General features: G+C 39.7%; 1 long non-coding RNA gene and 2 pseudogenes across 3 annotated transcripts in view; 1 reads left to right on the plus strand and 2 right to left on the minus strand.

The window, feature by feature from the left end:
- The window catches only part of LOC112922013 (uncharacterized), a 349,135-nt gene that overhangs the window by 220,486 nt on the left and 104,154 nt on the right, over positions 1 to 24,495 (minus strand). The window lies entirely within an intron of this gene.
- LOC112921924 (putative monooxygenase p33MONOX) lies at positions 1,679 to 22,847 on the plus strand (annotated as a pseudogene).
- LOC112922027 (small nucleolar RNA SNORA70) lies at positions 15,077 to 15,201 on the minus strand (annotated as a pseudogene).

Consider the following 24,495-nt stretch of genomic DNA (forward strand, 5'->3'; position numbering starts at 1 on the left):
ACTGGGTTCCGGTTCGGAGAGCTTATGGGTTGGTGAACACATTGGGTTGTGGGAGTGGTGTACGTAATTAAGGAAGCTCTGTGCTTTTTATCTATACCTTGCCTTCTGTATCTTGTCCATTTGGCTGTTTCTGAGTTTCATCCTTTTTTTTTTTTTTTTTCATCCTTTCTTAATAAACCAGTGATCTAGTAAGAACAATGTTTCTCTGAGTTCTGTGAGCTGCTCCAGCAAATTCACTGAAGCTGAGGAAGGGGTTGTGAGGATCTCTGACCTATATATACCCAGTTGGTAAGAAGCACAGGTGAGCTTGCCATTGGCCAGAAGTGGGGTTGGGTGGTGGTAGTGGTGAGATTGTCTCATAGGATTGATGCCTTACCCTGAGGGATCTGACACTATTTTGTGATAGTGAGTTAAATGGTAGGACAGCAGCTGGTGTCAGAGCATTGTTTGGAGGTGTGGGGGTGCCCCACCACCATGAATCAGAACTGGGTGCAAAACCAAAATATTCATCTTCCTGTAGGTTGTGTGTGTGAAGATTCCTACACCCATGTCCTCATCAACACATGACATCATAGAATTCTCTAATTTTTTTCCAAACTAATGAGGATGATGCATTTCTAGGATTACTTGTGAGCTGGAACATTGTTTTATATACCAGTCATTTAAGTTTTCCATTTTTAATTGCTTTTCCATTTTCCTATTGAGTGTCTTGTGTTTTATTATTATTTGTAGGCATTCTTTATACAGTCTAGATCCCTCTTTTGTTTTGCATTGAAAACAACTTCTGTTTGTTAACTCAGAATATTATGTCCTCTAGTAACAGAAAAGAAACCATATACTTAAAGTATAAAAGTAAGTCTAAAATAACAGTGATGTGAACCACCTCTGGAGACATGAAAAACTTCTATCATCATGTTTCAGTTAGCTATTAAATATTTCAGTACAATGATTATTTTCCAGTTATTAAAAGCTCCTTTAAATTTATATATTTGGGACTTGCCTGGTCTAATGACAAGCACCTGGATTGAGGGTTTGTGGTGAGGGAACTTATCTTGCTGTGATCATCCACTATCAGTGTACTGTGGACAAGTCACTTAATCTTTTTATTCCTCAGTTTGCTCATTTAATTAAATGAGCTGTTTGACCTGTCATTTTGCAAACGAATATCAGAAGGACAAAAGTGGAAGTAAATCATGGAGATATGCTTTATAAACTGTAAAACACTATATATAACATATATATCAATATATGTTGTTATGACTGCTATTAACCATCATAATTATTAAAAGAAGCATTCATGGGAAGGGCTGGCATTGAAAATAGTATCACACACTTACCTTTCTAACTACCCCCCCCCCCACTTTTCCTGCAATTTGAAGGCAACCAGAGCACCTTTGCATTTGTAATCATCTAAGTTATAAATGACTTTACACTTCAAGCTACAGATAAGACTATGTGCATCTCAGAGTATCATTGCACATCTCCATGCATCTTCCTTTTTGACTAAAGGATGAATTACCTATTTTCACATGCAAAAATTTTTTTAAATCTCCGAAGAAAAATCCCTGCCAAGATTCATAATTTGCATATCCTCTATGATTTATTTAATTATTTATACCAAGGACCGTATCAAAGATCTAGAGTATGAGACATAACGATTAAGACCTCAGACTACAGAATGCACAAGTATGAATCCTATCTGGCTGTCATTTGCTATCTGATCTTGGGGAAGTTATTTTGCCTCTCTATTTCCCAGTTTCCTCATACGTATATTGCGGATAACAACAATGATATCTCAGAGGGTTGGAGTGATGAATATATTCGTTATCACAGGTAAGTACTCAGTGGAAGTTTGCTGTTACTATCATTTAGATTTGATGAAATTAAAGCTACCACTCTTAAGATTCCATATAAATAAAATTGATATTCTGACCTAGGGGTTACACTTATTTTAAAAGTTAGGGAGGGGTGCTTGGGTGGCTCAGTTAAGTGTCTGCCTTTGGCTCAGGTCATGATTTCAGGGTACTAGGATGGAGTCCTGCTTTGGTCTTCCTGCTTAGTGGGGAGTCTGCTTCTCCCTCTTGCCCTCCCCCTGCTCATGCTCTCATGCTCTCTCTTTTTCTCCTTCTCTCAAATAAATAAAACATTTTGTAAAAAAGTTAGGGAGAGATGAGTATAGTAATGACACAGAAAGGAGCATTTTCTAAACAACCTCTTGAGGTAAAGCTTCATCCTCACCATCGGAGTGTTGAGCCTTTCCTTTAGGACTATGAGGCCCAAGAAACTGGAAAAATGCGGTGAGATGCTGGTTTCCCTTCCCTTCTCAGTTTTCTCACTATCGCAAGAGTGAAGCTGAACCAAAAAACAGCTTAGAATTTGGGGAGGCACTGGCACTCAGGGAGCAGCAAGTCAAATTCAGAGTTTGGAACTGGGAATGAGACCTAAGGATAGACAGGGACCCAGGGCAGGGATCCACAGAGGATTGGTTCCCTGGGTTGGTTGGGAAGAGGCCATAAAAGCTGTGGAGGGGGCTGACAAGTCTGAAGATGAGTGGAAAAAGGACTACATACTGGTAATTAAAGTCAAAAGAAACATTGACTTTTAAAACCATAAGATGCAAATCTTCCCTAGGAAGGTAAAGTGGGAGATAGAAGACTCTGGTTGACAATCAAAACAAAACAAGTTACTCTTCATAGGGTCAGGGCAAAGCAGAAGCCAAGAAACCAGTAAGCTAGATTAGCCAAGGACAGGTGTGCAGTAAATTCAACAACATACATGGGGCAATGTGTAGAACCCAAGTAGACAGTCTAGAATGTCAACAAAAGGACTTGATGACAATGACCAATCTGTCTTGTGTTTCTGTTCCTAGGTTAAGCACTAAACATATTGTCTCAAGAACAGAGGAGAGCAGGTAAATATCTGTGAGACCTTTTACCTTACCTTAGCCCTGTGAGGGTAAGAGTGCAAATGAACACAACTAGGGATATTCAGTGGCAAGAGCCCGATTGAACTGTATTAGATGTTACCTGGCTTCTTTCGAGGATCTATAAATCCAAAAATGAAATAAACAATACACCATGAAAAAGTTTATAACACAAATTGACTATGTACCTAAATTAAACAAATACAACTAATTATAAGTGTTTCATTATCTTTTAAAGGAAATAAAAGGGTGCCTGTGTGGCTCAGTCAATTAAGCATCCAATTCTTGATTTCGGGTCAGGCCATGATCTTGAGGTCATGAGATCAAGACCACAACTGGGACTCCAAGCTCAGCAGAGAGTCTGCTTGAGATTCCCTCTCTCCCACTCCCTCTGCCACCGCACCCCCCCCCCCCACCAAATAAATAAATAAAATCTTAAAAAAAAATAAAGGAATATCTTTTGGGCTTCCAAATCTTTCTCAATAGTTCATTTACTGGAATGGCTTGGGTCATGCCCAAGTCCCTTTCTCTTTTGATCCATGGTCTCCTCCTGATCTCTGTGTTTCAATTGCTCTTTTTACCATACTGGATGATGTTGTCTTTTGAAGTTTTACTGTCCTTGTTGCTATTCAAGCTGTCAAAGCCTGTTACCCACTGCAATTAGCCACCTGTCCTGTCTTTGTTAGGACTACAACTGCTGATCCTTATGCTTTCTTATATGTCTATTAAATTTATCTCACATTTTTCTTTTCTTTTTTTTAAGATTTTATTTATTTATTCATGAGAGACATAGAGAGAGAGAGAGAGAGAGAGAGAGAGAGAGAGGCAGAGACACAGGCAGAGGGAGAAGCAGGCTCCATGCAGGAAGCCCGACGTGGGACTCGATCCTGGGTCTCCAGGATCAGGCCCTGGGCTGAAGACAGAGCTAAACCACTGAGCCACCAGGGCTGCCCCACATTTTTTTTTCACAAGCATTTATTATTGTCATATCTTTCCCTAGGGCATAGGACCTGAGTACCTTTTATCCAGAATTGTACTGCAATCAGCAAAGAATAGAGTATTGGAAGCAACTGGTGCCCTTAAAGGAGTACAATGTTAAAATCAGGATAAGTCATCAAAATCCAGGTCTTCAATCCCAGTGAGCTGAGTGAAGAATTTGGCCAGTCTTTGAGATAGAGCAATCATAGCAACTGATGTGTGACTTGATGAAAATAACAAAAAATGGATCATTTCTTTTGGCCTCCAGGTACTTTCTATTCTCATACCAAGTCCTACGAAGTAGACATTTTTATATTCCTTGTATGGATGAAGAAATGGAGGTCCAAAGAGTTTCCATAACTTAATAAATTTGTGATAGGGCTAGGACTCAAACTCTGGTCCAACTTATTCCAAAGCTCATCATTTCTCTTCAATTCCATATTTCCCTGGATGGACAAGAGGTACAGAGAAGGAGACATACATGGAATAATTCATGTAGCAGAGTTCAGGCACACTTGAAAGATTTTTTTTTCTTTTGAGATTGTATACATCCTTCATTGAAAAGTATATTTTAAGAGAAAAAATCAGAGTATACATCAAGGTTGTCCAGGGAGTGTTAAGATAAGAGAAGTATTTATATGGAAGCAGGCTAGGAGCCAAGAGGTAAGAGACCCCAAAAGATCTACACTAGGCTCTTAAGACTAGAGGCTAAATATCAAAGATCTTTAAATCAATTTGTGTCCCTTTGGCCTAAACCAATCATGATAATCCTGTTTCTCTTTGCCTGGAATGGGGTAATTCTATGATCCTCCCTTAGGGATGAATATGTGACCTAGTTTGGGCTAATGAAAACTTAAGGGAAATCTGCAGGCCTGGGGGGCTTCTAGAAAGATTTTCCTGCCATATACAAAGAAAGAAAATTCTGGAAAATCCTTCCTGCTTGGGACAGGGTCATATAAATAAATATGTGACATCCCGCTGTAGCAGCCATCTTGTGCCCATAAAGGAACCACAGAGAAATAAAAGCATCCTATGAAATAACAATATTTGAACTTTGTATATCTTTTGTATATACTCATTAGTTTGGAAAGTACTTTTAGATAGCTAATCTCATTTAATGCTTAAATAATCCTGCAAGCTTGTTATTATGTGTGCTCTGGAAGGATCTAAAATCTATAGATTTCACCAAAGTGACGGCCAGAGGATGGAATTAAAGTTACCCAACGTTTGCAGCTGGTTTTCTAACTGGTCCTTTACAGTGTTCTGAATTCCTTTCCTGTATCACCTGAAACAAGCTCCTGAAGGAGACTTCAGACTTCAGATCCCCAGGATGTCACAAGGAAAATCAATTAATGATCTAAAGCCCAGGTTTCTGTTTTGTTCAGAAAAGAATACTGGAATGATTAAAGGTTAGGCAAAACTAAAAAGGGTACACCAGCATTGCTGACACAGCTTAGGGCCCACTTACTGAGGAAATGCCAAAGGCTCCAGGCTGGTTCAAAAACTAGTTGGGAGTGAAGAGCATGAAAATCATTTACCACAGAGGTTTTATTATCATTTGTTTGGAGAACTTTCACCATGGGGTTGGTTTAGGTATTTTTTTTTTTTTTTAGATTTTATTTACTTATTTGAGAGAGACAGAGATAGCAACAGAGATAGTGAGAGAAAGCACAAACTGAAAGCAGAGGGAGAAGCAGACTCCCCACTGAGCAGGGAGCTCGATGTGGGGCTCTCGATCCCAGGACCTCGGGATCATGACTTGAGCCAAAGTATGCTTAACCGACTGAGCCACCCAGGCACCCCTCACCATAGGGTTTTTTTTTTTTTTCACCATCGGGTTTTAAGGAAAATTCATAATGGCTTTAAATCATGTGTGCCTATATTTCCACCTTCTCATGACAAATAATTTCATTCTGTTAAGTCTTGAAGTAAAAAAGTCCACCAAGGTGCTAATCATTGCACATAATTAAATGCTATAAAATGACATTGGCCTAAAAACAGTAGCAATTGCAAATAAGGTAGAATGCAGGGGAAATACACTTATTCAGGGCTTATCATGTACCAGAAACTACATACTACATAATCTGACTCTCCCAATATCCCTGGGATTATTAGTAATCTATAAAAGTGAATACATCATAGATTTAATGAATCCAGTTTGCAGTGTATAATAGGCCAGAATATCATCCTGAATTATTAGACTCACTACATATGGAAACAAAACATGCAAACTATTCAGTTAATTCAATTTTTAAAATTGAGTCAAATGACCTTGTTTTACTCCTTGCTGAAAAGAAACCTACTTGCTGAATAAGTAAATTTAAAAAAAAAAATCTTTTAGTTAATTATTTTGAGATTGTACAGCCACAGCATGTGAATGGATCTCAAACAAGCCGGTTGAATGTATTTGGTTTGGGGGCATCTGATGTAATTATCCTCTTACTTCATACTTGATGAGAGCAGTTTATACGAGTTACCTTATTAAATTATCTCAAAATCCTATGAGGTATGAATTATTCACGTTTTACAAATGAGGAAAAAAAAGTTCTGGAAGGTTAGCTTGATGCCAAGGTTACAGAGCAAGAAAATGGCAAAAGCAGGACCTAAGTGTGGGTGTGTCTGGCTCAAAAGGCCTCTACTACTACTGGCTGTAATCAAACACAGTTTTACTTTAACAGATGATAGGAAGAAATGCTTTTGAATTTAAGACCACAAAAATCAATTGCTTCACTGAGTGTAGGATCTGTTAGACAATTTTTCTCAAATGAGAATTTTATGTATTTCCTACATTTCTCATTGAGGGAGTTGCAGAAAGAGCAAAGGAAAAAAAGCTGTGCTGGTATTTCCAAATGATGCTGTAAGAATCATACCATCGCTATGTGTACTACATGTCCACACTGGTAGCCTCCAATTTGATTTTTTTTTTTAAAGATGTTATTTATTTATTCATGAGAGACACAGAGACAGGCAGAGACACAGGCAGAGGGAGAAGCAGGCTCCCTGCATGGAGGGAGCCTAACGTGAGACTCAATCACAGGACTCCAGGATCACGCCCTGGGCCAAGGGCAGGCACTAAACTGCTGAGCCACCCAGGGATCCCCTCCAATTTGATTTTTAAAGTTCGGCTCTCAAGTCCTATTTCTGTGCTCTGTAAGTACTTGACTGACTGTCAATAGAAAGGCCCAGTACCTTCCAACCTCCTTCCAGCCTCCCAAAAATTAAACTTCGCGTCATTGTTTAAATAGGCAGATGCAGGCGGACATGGTCTTAATCAACTTGGATGTTAATTTTAATCAAAATAAAATGATTTGATGAGCATTGGATTAAGACTTGAGTTTGAGGCTTGTTCTGCCTCTTAACAACTAAAACCTTGGCAAGTTATTTAATTTCTCTGAGCCTCAATCCTATTATCCAGAAGTGTTTCTCAAACTCTATTTTTAAAATACCCAATCCACTGGAGGAAAAATACTTTTGTAAAATGAATTAAAATGAATTACCAGGAAAATGAAATAGAAAACATAAACATATGGAGTACATTTTTTTAGATTATTAGATTCAACAGACAAAACATTGCTCTAATTGTTAAAAGTTTCTAAACACCTACTCACAATTTTTCATCTTAATTTCTCATCTCACTGAGGCCTGAAAAGAGTTCACAGCCTGTCATCAGTACAGGAACTCCATTTCAAATCACACTGATCTCTAAGATTAAGGATAAAAATATCTTTAATCATTGAAGGGCTGTTGCTAGAATTCAATGTATAATGTATGTGAAATGCTTAGAAGAGTGCCTAGTAAGTATAAAACATAAAGAAATTCTAGTCCCTGCCATAAAATTAAACCCCAGGCCTCTAAGGAATCAGCATCAGGTAGAGAATATCCTGGCCAAAGCAAGTGAGATAAAGCTCCTGACTGAGGGTACTTGCTCTTGTCCCCAACTTGACCTTCCCATTGGGATTTTCTTTTGTTTTCTCTCTCACTCCAGCTCTCTCTACTTATTCCCTGCCCACTGCCACCATGATATGATACTGGCCTTATGGGGGAGGGGAGGAAATTGCTTCCCATTCAGAGTCAGAAACAGAGTAGGTGGCCTAACAACAACGAAATTTACAAAGTATCAAGTCTGGTCCAACCCCACTTATCTGATGTATGGTTCCATAGTCCTTTGGCATAGAGGTCCATAAGTCAAATCGGTGACCACCCAGCTCTATTCTTTATCAGTCTTTGACAAGTTAGTTAATGATAGCTCTGGGTTTCAATTGTCTCATGTATGAAATGAGGAAGAAGTAATACCTACCTGATAGGGCTGGTATGAAGATTAAATGAGCTAATACATATCAAGAGCTGGGTATAGCACCTGGGACAAAATAAGCAATCTGCTCAAGAAAGTGTCATGTGCCACTATCATCATTGTCATCATCATCATTGAAACCCTGGAACCCTTCACTTCTTAGCTTCTGTTCCGTCTCCACGAATCAGAAGTCATTCTGAATGGACCTTAGAGAAATACTCTCCTAGACAAAAGCTCCTCCCTAGGAGAGATCCTGTCATAGCACTTACCAGACTATGACCCTTACACTTAGATTTCATTTCCACTTGGAGAGATACTCCTTTTCCTTCAGTGATTGGTAGGGACATGTGCTGACCTTTTAAATGAGAATCCTCCTTCTTACCTGGCTGTGGTTTACCCACACAGGGCTACGGTCTATCTTAACACAAATCTTTGCTGTTGCTTTCATATAACATGCAACACAACTTACAATATGTTTTGATATCCAGAAACTATTTCCTAACTGTGGGTTTTGTACCAATTATCTAATGCTACAATAATACTGCATAACAAACTACCACAAACCACACAACAATAAACATTTACTGCTCATGCATCTGAGAGGTGTGTTTAGAAGCTTTGCTGATCTTGGCTCAGCTAAATGATTCTGCTGGTCTTGGTTGGACTTGCTAATGTGTGGGAGGATCATCTGGTTGTTGACTGATCTAGGATCATCTCAGCTGGAGTGACGGGTGACTTAGTGCTGTTTTGTGTGTGTCTCATCCTCCAGCAAGCTAACACAGACATGTTCTCCTGGCTATGGCAGAAAATATAAGAACAAGTGGGAACTTCAACACTTCTCAGGTCTCTACTTGCAACACATTTGTGAATCTGATTGGCCAAAGCAGGTCAGAGAGCTAAGTTCAGGGCAGTAGGGAAACAGCACCACAATGCTACATGGCAATATGCAAGGGTAGCATGCTCATTAAATGCTTGTTTTGCCTTCCTTCCATTTCTTTATATTCCTGTCCAATCAGATCAGGAAAACCACTTGCTGATTCATATTACCAACTCAGGACCCAGTGTCAAGCCAAGATTTTATTGAATATACACTCTAGGATTTGGTTTGTTTGTTTGTTTTAATGGAATCTGTAGGGTACTTTTCTTTCTTTTCCCCAGTAGGCAGAAAAGTAGCAAAAGAAAACATTCATTTTTAATAATGGATATCTGAACATTTCATGTCATAATCCCTAGGATGACTTATAGCTCCTATTGGGACCAGTCTTCATCCCATGGTATTATGCTAGTCTCAACAAATGAATTTCACACACAAGGAATAATACTCAAATAGCTACTTATTAGAGCTGAATGCTTTTCTCATAAAACTTGCAAAATATAAAATGAGCTTTCTTACTGGAGGTAGACTCTAGGGAGATTTCCTGTGTTAGTTATTTGATATTTTCCTCTCAAATAAGAAAAAATACTGTATTTCCTTTCTGAAGGCATTTCCTAACTAAGCACAGAATTATTATCGGCATTTCTTAAGGAGGAAAATAATTTTCACTTGCGTGAAACTTCTCAGATGACATCTTGGTCAAAGGGAAGTATAAAGTCCTCCTATTATCAGTTAACTCTCCAATTAGTGACTTTATGGGAAGGTTCCTAGACAGCAGCAATGATTTCAGAATGGGCCCTTCTGCTTTAAGAGCAAAATCAGAACCTCCCAAATCCCCTTGCGATAAAGGAGTTACTTGGACATACGTATGACTGTGCATGGAGGGAGGTGGGGCACTGACAGTGGGCAGAGTCCTGGTCCACACTCTAGCTTGCACTTGCTTTTTGTCCATCATTTGTACTAAACAAGGTCAGGTGAATAATTCATCATAAAGATGCATGAAGGTGTGTAATGGTGGGATCATGGCATTGCATACAGTCCCTTCCACTCTTGCCCAGATTTATGTCACTGACCTCATATCCTTGCACAAAACTTGGACTCTGAGGTGAGACAGCCTTGGGCTAGTATTTTAATCAGACCATTCACAATCTCTGTGACCTGGTTGGTAACTTTTAAGTGATTTCTGTGAACTTGAGACCACTCACCCGTAAAATAGGAATATGTTTCTTACTGGTACAGTGATACCTGACATACAGGAAGTCACTAAATAGGACTTTCCTACCACCCCCATTGCATCTCCTCTCCCACCCCTTTCTGATCCTCTTTTCCCACCTTCACCTCAAGCCTTAGAGGCATTGCTTATCCCAGAAAGAGAGAGACATGAAAAGCAGCTAGATCTTGAATTTGATGCTGAAAGTTTCTATCAAAGTCTCTGCAGAAAGGCAGTAATGTGCCTGAAGTGAAGAGACACCTGAAGAAAGGAAGAGGGAACAGAGAGCTTCATTCTGAGGAGAGGGGAAGTGTGGAATTTTTAATTTTTCATAGGCCGGAGACCCAGGCTTTCTGAGAAAGATGGAGTGAGACTGACATAACTTTGATTTTCATGGAAATTATCATTTGACTTTGATCTTAAGAGAATGTCACTGAGCCAAATGATGAGGTTTAGGTGTGGGGGGAGGGATTTGGGGGAGGGTGTGGAGGCTGTGAGAAAGAAGAGATAAAAAAAGGAGGAGACTTCATTCTGAGAGGAAAAAGTGTATGTGTGCACGCGCACATGCGTGTGTCAGGAGCAATGACTGGGGGGATGCAGGAACAGGGAATTCCCTTTTCTCTGCCATAAGGAATTCAGGTTTAAAGCCAGAAATGTCTTAGAGAAGCTGAAAGAATATTGTACTTAATTCCCTCAGTTCCATGCTAGTTATAAACACAGGAAAGAAATGTGTAGCTGAAGAATATCTAGTAAAACAAGCACTGTAAACCTTTTATTATCATATTTGTGGCTTCTGGGGTATGACTTTAATATCATCTTTTAAGATGTTGCTCACTTAAAGCAATTGTGTTTAAGTTTAAATTAAATAAAAAACCTATCCCAAGTATTTCTTTTCTCCCTTCAATTAATTTTCCATTTAAGTATATGATTTCCTTGCTGAAGAAGCTCATGCCCTGAGAGGAATGCAAACTTTTAAGTTTTTCCACACTTGAAGAGATCTATTAATTATGTAAAATAACACAAAGATAAAAAGCAGTGCATTGTAGGGGCAGGGCCCCCTGCAAATATCCTGGGTCATGGCCGGTCACAACTGGCTGTGTGACCTTGGGTGAAGTCCTTGACTTTTCTGAGCCTTAACTCCTCTATGTGTTTTACATGAGGGGTAAAGTTCATTTCAGTTCGGCTTTTTATCATAATTAGGTGACTATAGTCTCAAACCAAAGTTAGTGTGACATATAAGAAATCCATCCACTTCTTAGAGACTGTGGAGCTTAATTCTATTAGCAATTTAACTTCTCCAAATTCCAATTTCTCATCTATAAAATGGAAATTATATCAATGTCTATCCTGTTAGGCTTGTTTGGAGGTTTACATAAGAGAATGCTTGTGAAGAGATTAGCATACTGACTGGCACTTAGGAAGTGCTCCAAGAATGTAGGTTAAACAAGAAAAAGACAAGAGAAGCTGCTGTGCTTCAGAGTCCAATCATTCTCTGCCATCCCATTTTGGCACTGTGGGGTCCCCAGTGTGTTTAAAGGAACAATGTAAAGCTCAGTTAACAAAACAAAGATGAGGAGGCGGAGGAGGATGATAATAGCTCACCAGGCTCTCTGTTCAAAGTGCTTTTATCTGTATTAACACATTTAATACATTATGAGGTAGATAAAATTATCATCCCCATTTTATAGACGAGGAATCTGAGTCACAGAGAGGTTAAGTGATTTGCTTAATGCCACACAGCTACTACAGATCACCGCTCTTTAGTGAAATTGAAAATGGACACTGTCTCCAACAGATCTGGGGGGAAAAAAAACAACGGAAAAGGACTTCTGGCCTTTTTGGTTTTTCATGGGTGCTCAGAAAGTTGGCTGATTAAATAATGTACAAGCCTGAGTTCGCCCCCAAATTTCCACGCCTGTATCTAGCAGTTCCTTCCCACCTTGTGTTAATGAACATGCAAAAGAAGATCTCAACATTTGTCTAATGACATTAACTAATGCTGCCCCCTGCATGGTGATTATGAGTGGCGCTGTGCTGTGGCTTCAGCAAGCAGGTGGTAGAAATTCATAATGAAGAATGCATACAGATTATAGCATTTTGGTTTATTTGATGGTGAAATTTGCCAAGGGTTCAAAACCTTTTCCAATTGGCTCACTTATCCTCAGCATGATTAGGGGGGCTTGATGTAAAGAACTAAGAAGCATGGGATGAACTAAAGATAAATTGCATTAGAGCTACCCCGACGTTAGAGTACCGACTCAGAATGCTAATGAATAAAGCTTCTGTGATGCTCTTTATGAAAGGAAATCTACAGGAGGCAAAATATGGACTCAGAAGACCAATTCTGACTAAACCTACTGGCATAGAGGGAGACATTTTTTTTTTTTTTTGTATTGGGGAATGAGAAGTTTGCTAAGAATTAGGAGCTATATACACCGAGTTGTATGTGTAAGTGGACAAGTGCACTTCTTGAAGGATTGGATGTGCTTAAGAAAAATAAAAAAGTAGTGAATTGCTTCCTATGCTGAGAGGAGAAATTTATTCATGCTAATGTTGGCAGATGAACTATTACTTAATAATGGTTTAATAACAGTGGAACAACCTAGGATTTATTCCAGGGAAACAGAATGAGGAGGACAAATTCTTATTCTGTTCTGCTCTGTATGCTTCACAAGGTCATGCTAAGTGTATATGTTAATTTTTTTTCACTCATGGTCGTAGGAAGCATATTTAAATTCAATTAAATATATATATTTGCTAAATACAAAAACAAGGCAAGTGGAAATGATTAAAAAACCTACCTCATCATTTTTGGGGAAATTTCCAGGCTTATAAAGGAAAAGTTGCCTCATGGTAATCGCAAAAGCCTTAAGATTTTTATTATAGTACTTTCTGGGCAGCTTTTTCTTGGTAATTTCTTCTATTAATTCAATTGCTTGAGAGCAAAAAATTTGTATTCAAAATTCCATATTCTCAGCAATCACATTGAGACACCATCATTTTGTCAATCTGCAGACCTACTTTTTGTTTGAATTTAGAAGCTTCTTTTTAACCACAGTCCAGTATTTTCCTGTGTTGATTTTTCTCTACAGAACGTTTAACCTTTATCTCATTTTCCAGGAGGACAGTTTGATAGTGACATGTCTGTTAGTGAGGATGGTCTTCAAATGCAGCAAATTATTCTCAAATGCCCTAACTCTCCAATGAGAAGAGTATTTAAAGTATCTCAGAGTTGACTGTATTATTTTTTTCTGTTCATGATTTGAATTTTTTTTGAATAGTAAATAGTAATTTCTTATAGTCTGAGCTTATCCAAGAGATATTAATGGCTCTGAGGATGCTGAAATGCTTTTAGTATTCATACTTACTCATCGTTGAACAAGGCTGCCTTTCATTTGCAGCAAAAGAAGTTAATTTATACACCGTTATTATATGCACACAAATGCTATTATGGGCATGCACACACAGGGGTCCAACTTTATTCTTAATTATTCATGCTAGTGGAAGGGAGGCAGAGACAACACAGAGTTGTACGCAATCCAAAACCCTTAAATATTTTAGTTTAGAATGTCCTGCTTGACTTTCCTTTGGACCTAGAAAACTTAACCAAAATGATATGTGAACATTTAAATATTTAATAGGTACCTGCTGTATACAGATTTCTAAGTACCAGGGGATATTATGAGGTATAAAAGGAATACCTGGTAAATAGTTTGCTGAGAGATCAAGTTGATCAAAAGGAGGGATAAACTTATATTTGTGATGTTAGCTAGAGAGAAAAAGGCAATAATGGACCAACTCTTATCAAGTAATTGCCAGAATAAAATTATGGTGGTAAGGCAGTAAAGTACAAAGCTAGTTTTTTGAGTGAAAGGTGTGTTGACTCCGGATTTGAAGGGACTAGTGGCTATAGTTTTAAGCAATGGAGAAGTGCTCCAGATCTCTAGAAAATTGCAGAGAGGAAAGCCTAAGTAAAGCCACTGCTTTGTAGCTCCAGGATGAGTTGTGGTAAGTGACTTGCCAGATCACACACGGTGCATCCGTACCAGAATAGAGGCTAAAATTCCTGTTTTCTGAGCCCTCATTCAGTAAAGGGATAGGGTCCTGGTCTCCTATAATTGGATTAAATTGCATTTCTCCATGGAACAGTTTTAATAGCTATTTTGACTACAGCCACATAAGACACAACAGGTTAAATCAATTTCATTGACTTGAGTAACTGGAGTTTAAAACTACAACCACACACCAAGCCAGGCAAGGTTCCAGTCACATTAAGCAGTTTGCTCTTCGTCACATTCTCCTTGCGTATTTTCTTCAGAGCTGGCATTCAGCTGGAATGCATCAATATGATGGCACAATTTGTTAAAAAAAAATTTTTTTGACAGCATGTAGGATTTATTGGAGGACATGAATAAGAAGGGAGTAGTACCAAGGTTCTCATGAGTGCAGGGCCTATCATTTGTCCAGGGCATTGTAACTAGGGATATATTTGACCCCACAACCACTGGGAATAATCTGCTTTTCAGTCACCTTGCTCCAAATTCATCCACTTTAAACTTAGTAAAGCCCCACTTCTTGGAAATGTGGACCTTCTGGCAGCCAGGGAACTTGAATTTGGCTCTGCAGAGAGCTTCAGTTACGTGTTCCTTGTTCTGCAGGTGGGTACAGATGGACATGATGACTTGGCCAACATTGACCATGGCCACTACACCCTGAGGCTTTCCAAAGGTGCCCAATATTACCTGTCTGGAGCCTGGATTGGGAGTAGCATGAGGTCAGACATCAATGTCCACTAGAAAGGGCTATCTCTGAGGTCCCTTAAGAAAATTCAATCAACAGCTGCATATACTATTGAGGAGGCTACTATTTGCAGCCATTATACACTGGACCCCCATGAGGAAAGAGCACAAATTATTAAAATATAAAACACTTCTGTTCCAGTTGGGAAATAGTCACATCTTTGATAGCCCAATGCCCTTAACCACCTCAAGATCCATTCAGATGTGTTAAGTTTCCATAATTCAGTAATTAAAGGGGAAGAGCCAGAACCCCAGAAGACCCTGTTTCAGCACTACAGCCAGCATTTGTTCTGATTGGCTGGTGTTGGTGCCACCATTCACTGTGGTTGGTCAGTGCTGAGACCAGCATTTATTCTAATGAATCAGTGCCAATGGTGTGCCAGTGGTTAAGAATTGTATTAGTGCTACATTTTCCCTTCCATGTTTTTGTTCATACTGTTCTTCTGCCTTGAATTCACCTATTCACCTTGGACCTCATGTATGTCTCAGGCAACAGTTTACACAACTGTGGGAGTTGGTGAAGCAACCTCTAGAAGGCTGTCATCTGAGACTGGAGCTTAACATCTACATGGCAGGTAGGCAGGAAGGCTGGAACCCTAAGCACAAGGAAAGATCAAAACTTTGTCTGCTCTCACCTCTCAGCTTGGTGAGGAGAGTATTCCTCAGAAGCCAAAGCCCTTTATAGCAGGGCTAAACAAATTTGGCTGGCCCAGAAGTCAGAAAAGCTAAAGGAGGGCAAGGTCAAGCAATCACAGGCCTAGCTGCTGCACCACACCAGCAAGGTGAGTTAGCAGATCACCAGTGACATGTGTGCACTACAGAAGGCTGCTGCTTCCCTTCTGCCATTAGGGAGAATCTTCCTAGTGCCTTAGAAACATAGGAGAATGGGAAGTCTGGGGAATGTAGTTCAGCCTAGCCAAACTGACACATGACAAAGCCATCATACCTTAGTACCAAGGCTCCAGTCAAGTGCCATCTCCTCCCTACATCCCTCTCTCCTGTGACCAGGGTGGAAGTTTGCATTCCCTCCTCTGAGTCCCCAAAGCTCTCTATCAAAACCACATGGTGGCATTTAAGATGCACCCAGCATTTTCACGGTTAGTCTGCCCATAGTATGTCCACCACTAGACTGTAAGCTCCTCAAAGTGAGAATCTGAAGATAGTTACATCGCCTGACCCATAGCAAGGAATTCACAAACATTCATGGAATGAATGAGGGAATCAATGAACAAATAATGAACTAATTGGCATGACACTGAGATGTTGTGGGAAGCAAGATGCAAGGGCAGTATATTCACTACCCATTTCTACATACCAGACATCCCCCAAACTTAGCAGCTTGAAACAACAGTTACCATCTCACAGATTCTGAGAGTCAGGAATCTGGGAGCAGTTTAGCTGGGTCATTCTAGCTCAGGGTGTCTGGTGAAGTCCCAGTCAAACCATTGGCTGTGGCTGTAGTCATTTGAAGGGGCTGGAGGATCAGCTTCCAATCTCCCTCACATGGCTGTTGACAGGAGGGCTTTACTTCCTCATCACACAGGCCTCTCCATGGGGCTATTCACAACATGGCAGCGGGCTTCTCCCAGAACAAGGGATGCAGAAGAGAGAGGTGATACCACGCTGCCTTTTATGACCTACTCTCTGAGTCATACATTGTGATTTCCACCTTATCCTCTTAGTTAGAAGTGAGTCACTAAGTACAGCCCACACTCAGCTGGAGGAGTGATTACACAGAGCATGAACACCATGAGGTTTTGATCATTAGAAGCCATCTTACAAGCTGCCTCACAAGTGGGAAAAAGGAAGGCTTTAGGCAGGAGACCATGCCGTAGAGTTCTTTAGTTGAACTCAAAAATTTAAACTCACTCCCCACTATTTGGTGTGTAGAGTCATGTTCTTACCCCCACCTCCCTTATTTATTTATTTTTTTGGTAAAGTCTACTCACTGAAATAGGCCTTTAATGTCAAGCCAAAGATTGGATTTTGTGAAAATACCTTCAAAGAAGAACGGGGAGAGGGAATCCAATTTGGATATAACCTTTCTTTACAAAAATGATTTCCTTTGCTGCAGCCAAGTTTGATTTGGCTGCTGGGGAATACTGATGAGCAAAGTAAACAGCAGTTTTGATTTCACACACACACACACACACACACATACACATACACACACACACACACACAATCCTGAGTTTGCCTCATCAAAATAAATATTGTGACCTAGTCTACAGGAGTCCAGGACAATAATAAATCTATTTGTTGAACAGCTAACATAGGCAATAATTTACTGAGCACTTACTAAGCATCAGATATTGTGCTAAGGGCTTAACATGTATTATCATACTTAATTCTCAGATAATCATATGAGGCAGGTATTACTATTCCAATTTTTTACAGGTGAGTAAACTAAAGCTTAGAGAGATTTATATAATTTAGAAGTTTAGAGATGTTACCTACCTAAGCTCACATAGCTGGCTAGTGTCAGGGTCAGCACTCCCCCCACCCCTTTTTTTTAAAGCAGGCTCTATGCCCAGCATGGAGCCCAAAGCAGGGCTTGAACTCATGACACTGAAGTCAAGACCTGAGCTAAGCTCAAGAGTCAGATGCTTAACTGACTGAGCCACCCAGGCACCCTGGCACTCATCATTCTTGAATGCTTCATTACACTGCTATCATCATACTTCTGTGAGACAATAGGTGCTGGGGTAGGTGCCTATGTTCATTGCTTGCTATTCTCAATAACCCTTTGAGGTAGGTATTATCCCCATTTTGTGGATGAGAAACTAAAGTTCAAAGGAGAGGTTACTTGCTTTAGCCCACACAGTTAATAACAGCCTGGGATTTAAACCCCACCACTGTGTGAATCAAAAGTCTGTGCTCTTTCTACCACCTTTATTGCCTTCTAGCTTAGTGGTTCAAACTGCAGAACTTATTAATGCATAGTGAAGTCAATGAAGTGTGTCCCAGTCAGTATTTAAAATACTTAAGTAGATATTTCTATTTTTAAGGTTTTAAGAAACCTCCCTACTGTTTTCCAGTGGTAGCACTAATTTACATTCCCACCCACAGTGCAGGAGGGCTCCTTTTTCTCCATATCCTCACCAATACTTGCTATTTCTTGTCTTTGATTCCAGCCATTCTGACCTGTGTAGGGTGATACCTCATTGTGGGTTAGATTTGATTTTTCTCTGATAATTCGTGATGCTGAATGTCTTCATGTGTCTGTTGACCACCTATATGTCTTCTTTATTTATTTATTTTAAGATTTTATTTATTTATTTATTCATGATAGACATAGAGAGAGAGAGAAAGAGAGAGAGAGGTAGAGACACAGGCAGAGGGAGAAGCAGGCTCCATGCCGGGAGCCCGACATGGGACTCGATCCCAGGACTCCAGGATTGCACCCTGGGCCAAAGGCAGGTGCTAAACCACTGAGCCACCCAAGGATCCCCTATATGTCTTCTTTAGAAAAATGTCTAGTCAGGTCCTCTGACCATTTCAGATTACTTGTTTTTTTTTTATATTGAGTTGTATAAGCTATGTATTTTGGATATTAACCCCTTATTGAATATATCTTTGCAAAAATCTTCTCCCATTCAGTAGGATGCCTTTTTTGTTTTATTGATAGTTTCCTTTGCTGTACAGAAATTTTTTATTGTGATATAGTCCCAATAGTTTGTTCTTGCTTTTGTTTCCCTTACCTTAGGATACATGACTAGAAAAATGTTGCTATATGGATGATGGCAAAGAAATTACTACCTATGTTCTTTTCTAGGAATTACCTGGTTTAGGTCTCACATTTAGGTCTTTAAACCATTTTGAGTTTATTTTTATAATGTAGTGTAAGAAAGTAAAACAGAATGGAGATTCTTCAAAAAATTAAAAATGGAAATACCATATGATCTAGTAATTCCACTACTGGGTATTTACCCAAAGAAAAGAAAAAAACTAATTTGAAAAGATAATGCACCTCTATGTTTACTGCAGCGTTATCTACAACAGCCAAGATATGGAAGCAACCCAAGTGTCCACTGATAGATGAATAGATAAAGAAGATGTGGGACACGGACACACACACACACACACACACACACACACTGGAATATTATGCAGCCATAAAATGAATGAAATCCTGTCATTTAGAACAACACAGATAGTCCTAGAGGGTATAATACTAAATGAAATAAGTCATACAGAGACAAATACCATATGATTTTGCTCATTATGTGGAATCTAAAAAAATATAAATGAATAAATAAGAAAAAGGCAGAATCAGACTTATAGATACAGAGAACAAACTGATGGCTGCCAGAGAGGAAGGAATTGAGGGGATGGGGAAAAATAGGTGGATGGGAGTGGGAAACATAGCCTTCCAGTTATGGAATGACTAAGTCCCAGGGATAAAAGGTGCAGCACAAGGAATAGAGTCAATGGTACTGTGATGGTGATGCATGGTGACAGATGGGAGCTACACGTATGGTGAGCACAGTGTTATGTACAGAGTTGTTGAATCACTGTGGTCCACTTGAAACTAATGTAACATGCTGTGCCAACTATACTCAAAAAAAAATACTGGAGTAGAATCGAATGGTAGGGAAGGAGAAGCAAGAAGAAAAAGGAATGAAAAATATTAGTATGTAACACACATAGTAACAGTAGTCATTGCTTAATGAAAGTTTTATTTTAGTTATGTACACATGTATGGGTAATTATGTATGTGATTGTGCATGTGTGAGATTGTATGTGTGTGTGTTAGGATGTGAAATGCATTTCTTCTTTGGTTGTATCAAAAGCATTGGAAAGCCTCTGTCTTAGTCACTCTATTTTTTTTAGAGATTTTATTTATTTGAGAGAAAGAGAGAGAGAGATTGAGAGCAGAGGGAGGGGCAGAGGGAGATGGAGAAGCAGACTCCCCACTGAGCAGGGAGTCCCATGTGGGACTCGATCCCAGGATCCGAGGATCAAGACCTGAGCTGAAGGCAGATGCTTAACTGACTGAGCCACCCAGGCACCCTCCTCCATCTATTCCTAAGGCCACTGCCAACAGGTAAATGTTCAGGTTTTAATAATAGTTTGCTCTCACCATACATACTTTCCTCTGGCCCTAAGCACTTAGAAAAGGGTAGTTACAATTTTTGATCCACTTCCTAGTGCCCTTTCTACTAAAATAAAATTAAGGACAACCATAGGCAATCAGTTAACCTGATCTCAACTTACTAGGTGTCTGACCTTTGCCGAGTTACTTGACCCTTCTAGAGGTAGCCTCCCTGAATTTTACTTTTCCCACTCTTCAAGTTGGGTAATTATATGCTCACTTATGCTGATTGAGTGAGATCATGTGAACTTCTTAGCATAATACCTGACACAACAATCATTAAATGAGCACCAGCTTTTAAGTTATCTGCATAGACTGGAGGAGTCTTAATTGAGAGACTCACATTCAAGGAAATAAAAGGGTAAGGAGGGAAATGTATTTTTTTTTCTGACCTTGAACCCTCCAACCCCATGACAACAAATGAACTGAAAGAATGCAGGCCTACTTACGTTAATTTATTTATCAAATACTTATTCAATGCCTACTATGTGCCAGAGACTAGGCTCATTTACAAAAACATAAGAGTTTATACTGCTGAAACCCAAATTTATAGATGCTTCTTAAAGTTGGGATATATTAGAAGAGCATGGTGATAAATCACTTTGGCACCTTATGATTGTGGACAAGAGCGATCATCACTTAACTCTTACATGTAAGCTCTGTCAAATGAACTTGAGCGATAATAGCCTCATTTTTTAAAGCTATGTCCACATGGCATCTGATTGATTGAATCTGAGGTCCCCACTTTCCATTTTTATAGCTTAGTCCCTTCTCTCTACATGCCACAATCAAGAGGATTGATTTTCCTTGTACCTTGTCTTTTCTTCTCTCCAATTCCCAGGTCCCTCTTTTTCTCTTCCATACCCTCCCCTGATCACTGATTGTTCTCCTATGTTCTGCCAATTATCTTTAGCCCTGAGCTGTGGGACTCACATTTTTTCCCCATACACATTTCCAATGAGAGGTAGATTAGCAAGAATCGAAGTGTGGGTCTTAGGGGAAAAGAGCCACAGTGAAAGGACACTGGCTTCTAATTCTTTGCCACACATCTTTGCTTTTGGGGGCAGGGAACCTACCACACAAAAATTGCCTTTCCATGCTTAAAGTATATGTGTATGACTTACCACTCCTTTTTAAAGGATCACATACAAAAACAGGGCCTCAAAACTGTTGGTTGACTTTCACTGAACATAAAAATGATGACATTTTAGCTGTATTCGCTATTAGAAGTCACAAGCAGTAATGTTTACATGTGTGTGCCCCTTTAGCCTTTACAAAATATTTTCACTCACATTCTTTTATTTCACACACTTATCTTATGCCACCAGTGCCTCATAAAGCCAGTGAGAAAAAGGATTAGTTGATATTATAAGAAACCTCTCTGTGAAGTAGACAAAACGAGTATTTTATCCTCATTTTTCAGGCGAGGAAATTGAAGCTTAGAGAGATTGTGTCTTGCCCAATGTCACTTAGCTCCAAAGGGCAGGGTTTGTACTGGAGTCTGAGACCTGGGGCAGCCAACCCTCACTGATCAGTACCTGAGACTTAGACACGTTTAGTGCCCAGCATACCAACACTTGGGTGCAACTGTGCCCCTTCAAACAAGTTTGGGTCTCAGAAGTCCTTAGTGGTAGAGCTCAGGCCTCACTCAGGCAGCTCCAGAATGTGGAGAAACAGTACCTCTGGGCAGACTTTTCAGTGAAGATTTGCTAATTCGCAGCAGCTGGACAATGTTCCTCATCAATATTTGTCAGTGTGGTGGCCACATCATTTCACTGTGGTGACAGGGACTCAGCTCCAGAAGCCTATCTAGTTAAAGCACCTGGATTCTAGTCTTTCAATGGCTTTGAGAGAACCCAAAGGACCTGCTCTGAGCCTAGTGGGCTTCTGGACAAGATGTTTTGCCTCCATCAGGATGTACTGCTAGACAGTCAGGCATGATGATGTCCTCAAGAACCCTACACCATGACTCTTCTTCCATCAGTCATGTACTCATGACTGGCACCCTTGGAAAGCCAGTAGTTCCAGAGCTCAAATATCAGGACCTTGACAAGGCCAGTATGCCCTTCCCTGCCATGACCCTATGGCACTGGCAGTATGAACAAGGTCCCAGTGATGAAAGCTAGAGCTGCCCATGTCATCATGAATTTTCTAATCACAGAGCAGACCCAGAGGAGCACTCAATGCTCTGAGCAAAAAATCAGGGCTGAGAGATGCTGGATTCATACTCCAAAAAGGCCTTCCAACCAAGGAGATCAAGTACTTTCAAGTGGCAGAAGCTCACTGCACACTAAAGCTACAAAGTGAAGAGATAAAAGAAGGAAGGCTATCTGATAAAAGAAGGTAGAATGGGTAGCCCATTCTACCCCAAGTAGCATCCCTCCTCTTCCCCTAAGCAGAAACGCAGAGACTGGGATACTGCTGGTTCTGTCACAGTCCTAGCACCATGGATTTTGGAAATGGAGATATAGACAGAAATTCATCAGAAACATGGAGTTTCTTTGAACTATGACCCCTCCAAAAGTTTGATTGGGATTTTGCCACTCAGGTCTACAAAGGGGCCCCGAAGCCCTTTCCTATGGAACTGGCTCAGACCCAGGCCACTTGCATGGCTGAGGATCCAGCAACATTCAAGCCAACCAAGGTGGACATCCTTGTGATAAAAGGGAAGAAATAATTGTCACAGACCCATATCTCAAACTTGAATGTGCTTATGCCTACTGGGTTCTAGAGCTCTTTCTCCTCCAGGGACTTTGGATAGAGAGGCTCTCCTTCACTTTTTTCTTGGCTCTGACATAGGAAAGGTATACTTTTAAAAACTTGTTAAACCGAAGCTAGAACAAGAGACATAACTGACTTTGAGAAACAGTACAATGTATGGAAGAAGTAATTTTGTACTGCTTTAATTTATACTTTTTTAAGGTTTTTTTTTTTTTAAAGTAATCTCTATAACCCAACATGGGACTTGAACTTATGACCCCAAGATCAAGAGTCACATGCTCTTCCAACTGAGCCAGCCAGGCACCCCTGTACTGCTCTATTTATTTATTTATTTATTTTCCTGTACTGCTTTAATTTAAAGTCAGACTAAATAATCTTATCAGTGATGTGGGGAGAACTTCATTACCTACTTTCATATCTTTTAACCTAAACAAGAGCTTCAATCATTGCTTATTAGGTAAATAATATTTGTGTCATTCTAAAATCATTCTAAAACCTAGGCTTTTGATTCCCTTATTGCTGCCAATGCTGCTATAAAGCAATGGCAAGTCATAGAGATGTTCACTGACTAGTTTAGACAATTTTGGCTTTCTTGATTCTGTATAAAATAAGATTTGGTTGCATTGCTTCCTCCAAAGAAGGGGTTGGAAAGCCTAAGAAGTCATTTCAATATTCTTACAACCAGAGGATAATATAATGCGGACTCTCTAGGGTCACATAGGTGGCTCAGTTGGTTAAGAATCTGACTTGATTTTGGCTCAGGTCATGATATCAGGGTTGTGAAATCGAGCCCTGCATCCGGCTGTGTACTCACTGTAGAATCAGCTTGAGATTTTCTCTCTCCCTCTCCCCCTGCATCTCCTCCCCTTGTTCCCCACCTCTTTAAAATCAATCAATCAATCAATCAATCAACTAATCTTTTAAAAAAGTATGGACTCCCTAGAATCCCAAAATAAGAGAGTGAAGAAGTCTGGTAGAAAATGCTGGTTTATTGCCTAATGCATGCCCAGTCCTGTTGAAGTTGCAAAATCAATGATTTCTAATCTTTCTTGAGGGAAAAGATGCCAATTTTCCCAGGACTGCCCATGTTTAAGTTTATTTTCCCAACATTACTAAAATTTATGTCAAATAGAAAGGACTTAGATAAGCTAAGACAATTTTGTTAAAGAAGGAGTTACACCACCTAATTTCCAGATTTATCACAAAGCTACAGTAATCAAGATACTGTGATATTGGTGTAAGGAAAAAACATATAAATCAATAATCTGGAAATAAACCCTTCATTTAGAATCAATTAATTGTTGACAAACGAGTCAAGGCAATTCAATGGAAAAAAGATAGTCTTTCTTTTTTTAAAGATTTATTTATTTGAGAGAGAGGGAGAAAGAGGGTGGGTACCTAAGTGGAGGGAGAGGGTGAGGAAGAGGGAGAAAGAGAATCTCAAGCAGGCTCCACACCCAGCATGGAGCCCAACTCGGGGCTCAATCTCATGACCCCAAGATCATGACCTGAGCTGAAATCAAGTCCGATGCTTAACCAACTCTGTCCCCTAGGCACCCCCTTTTTACTTATAAATTATGCTGGGTACTAAATATCTGCATGAA

This window comes from Vulpes vulpes, chromosome 12, assembly GCF_048418805.1.
Source record: "Vulpes vulpes isolate BD-2025 chromosome 12, VulVul3, whole genome shotgun sequence".
NCBI classification, from domain to species: Eukaryota; Metazoa; Chordata; class Mammalia; order Carnivora; family Canidae; genus Vulpes; species Vulpes vulpes.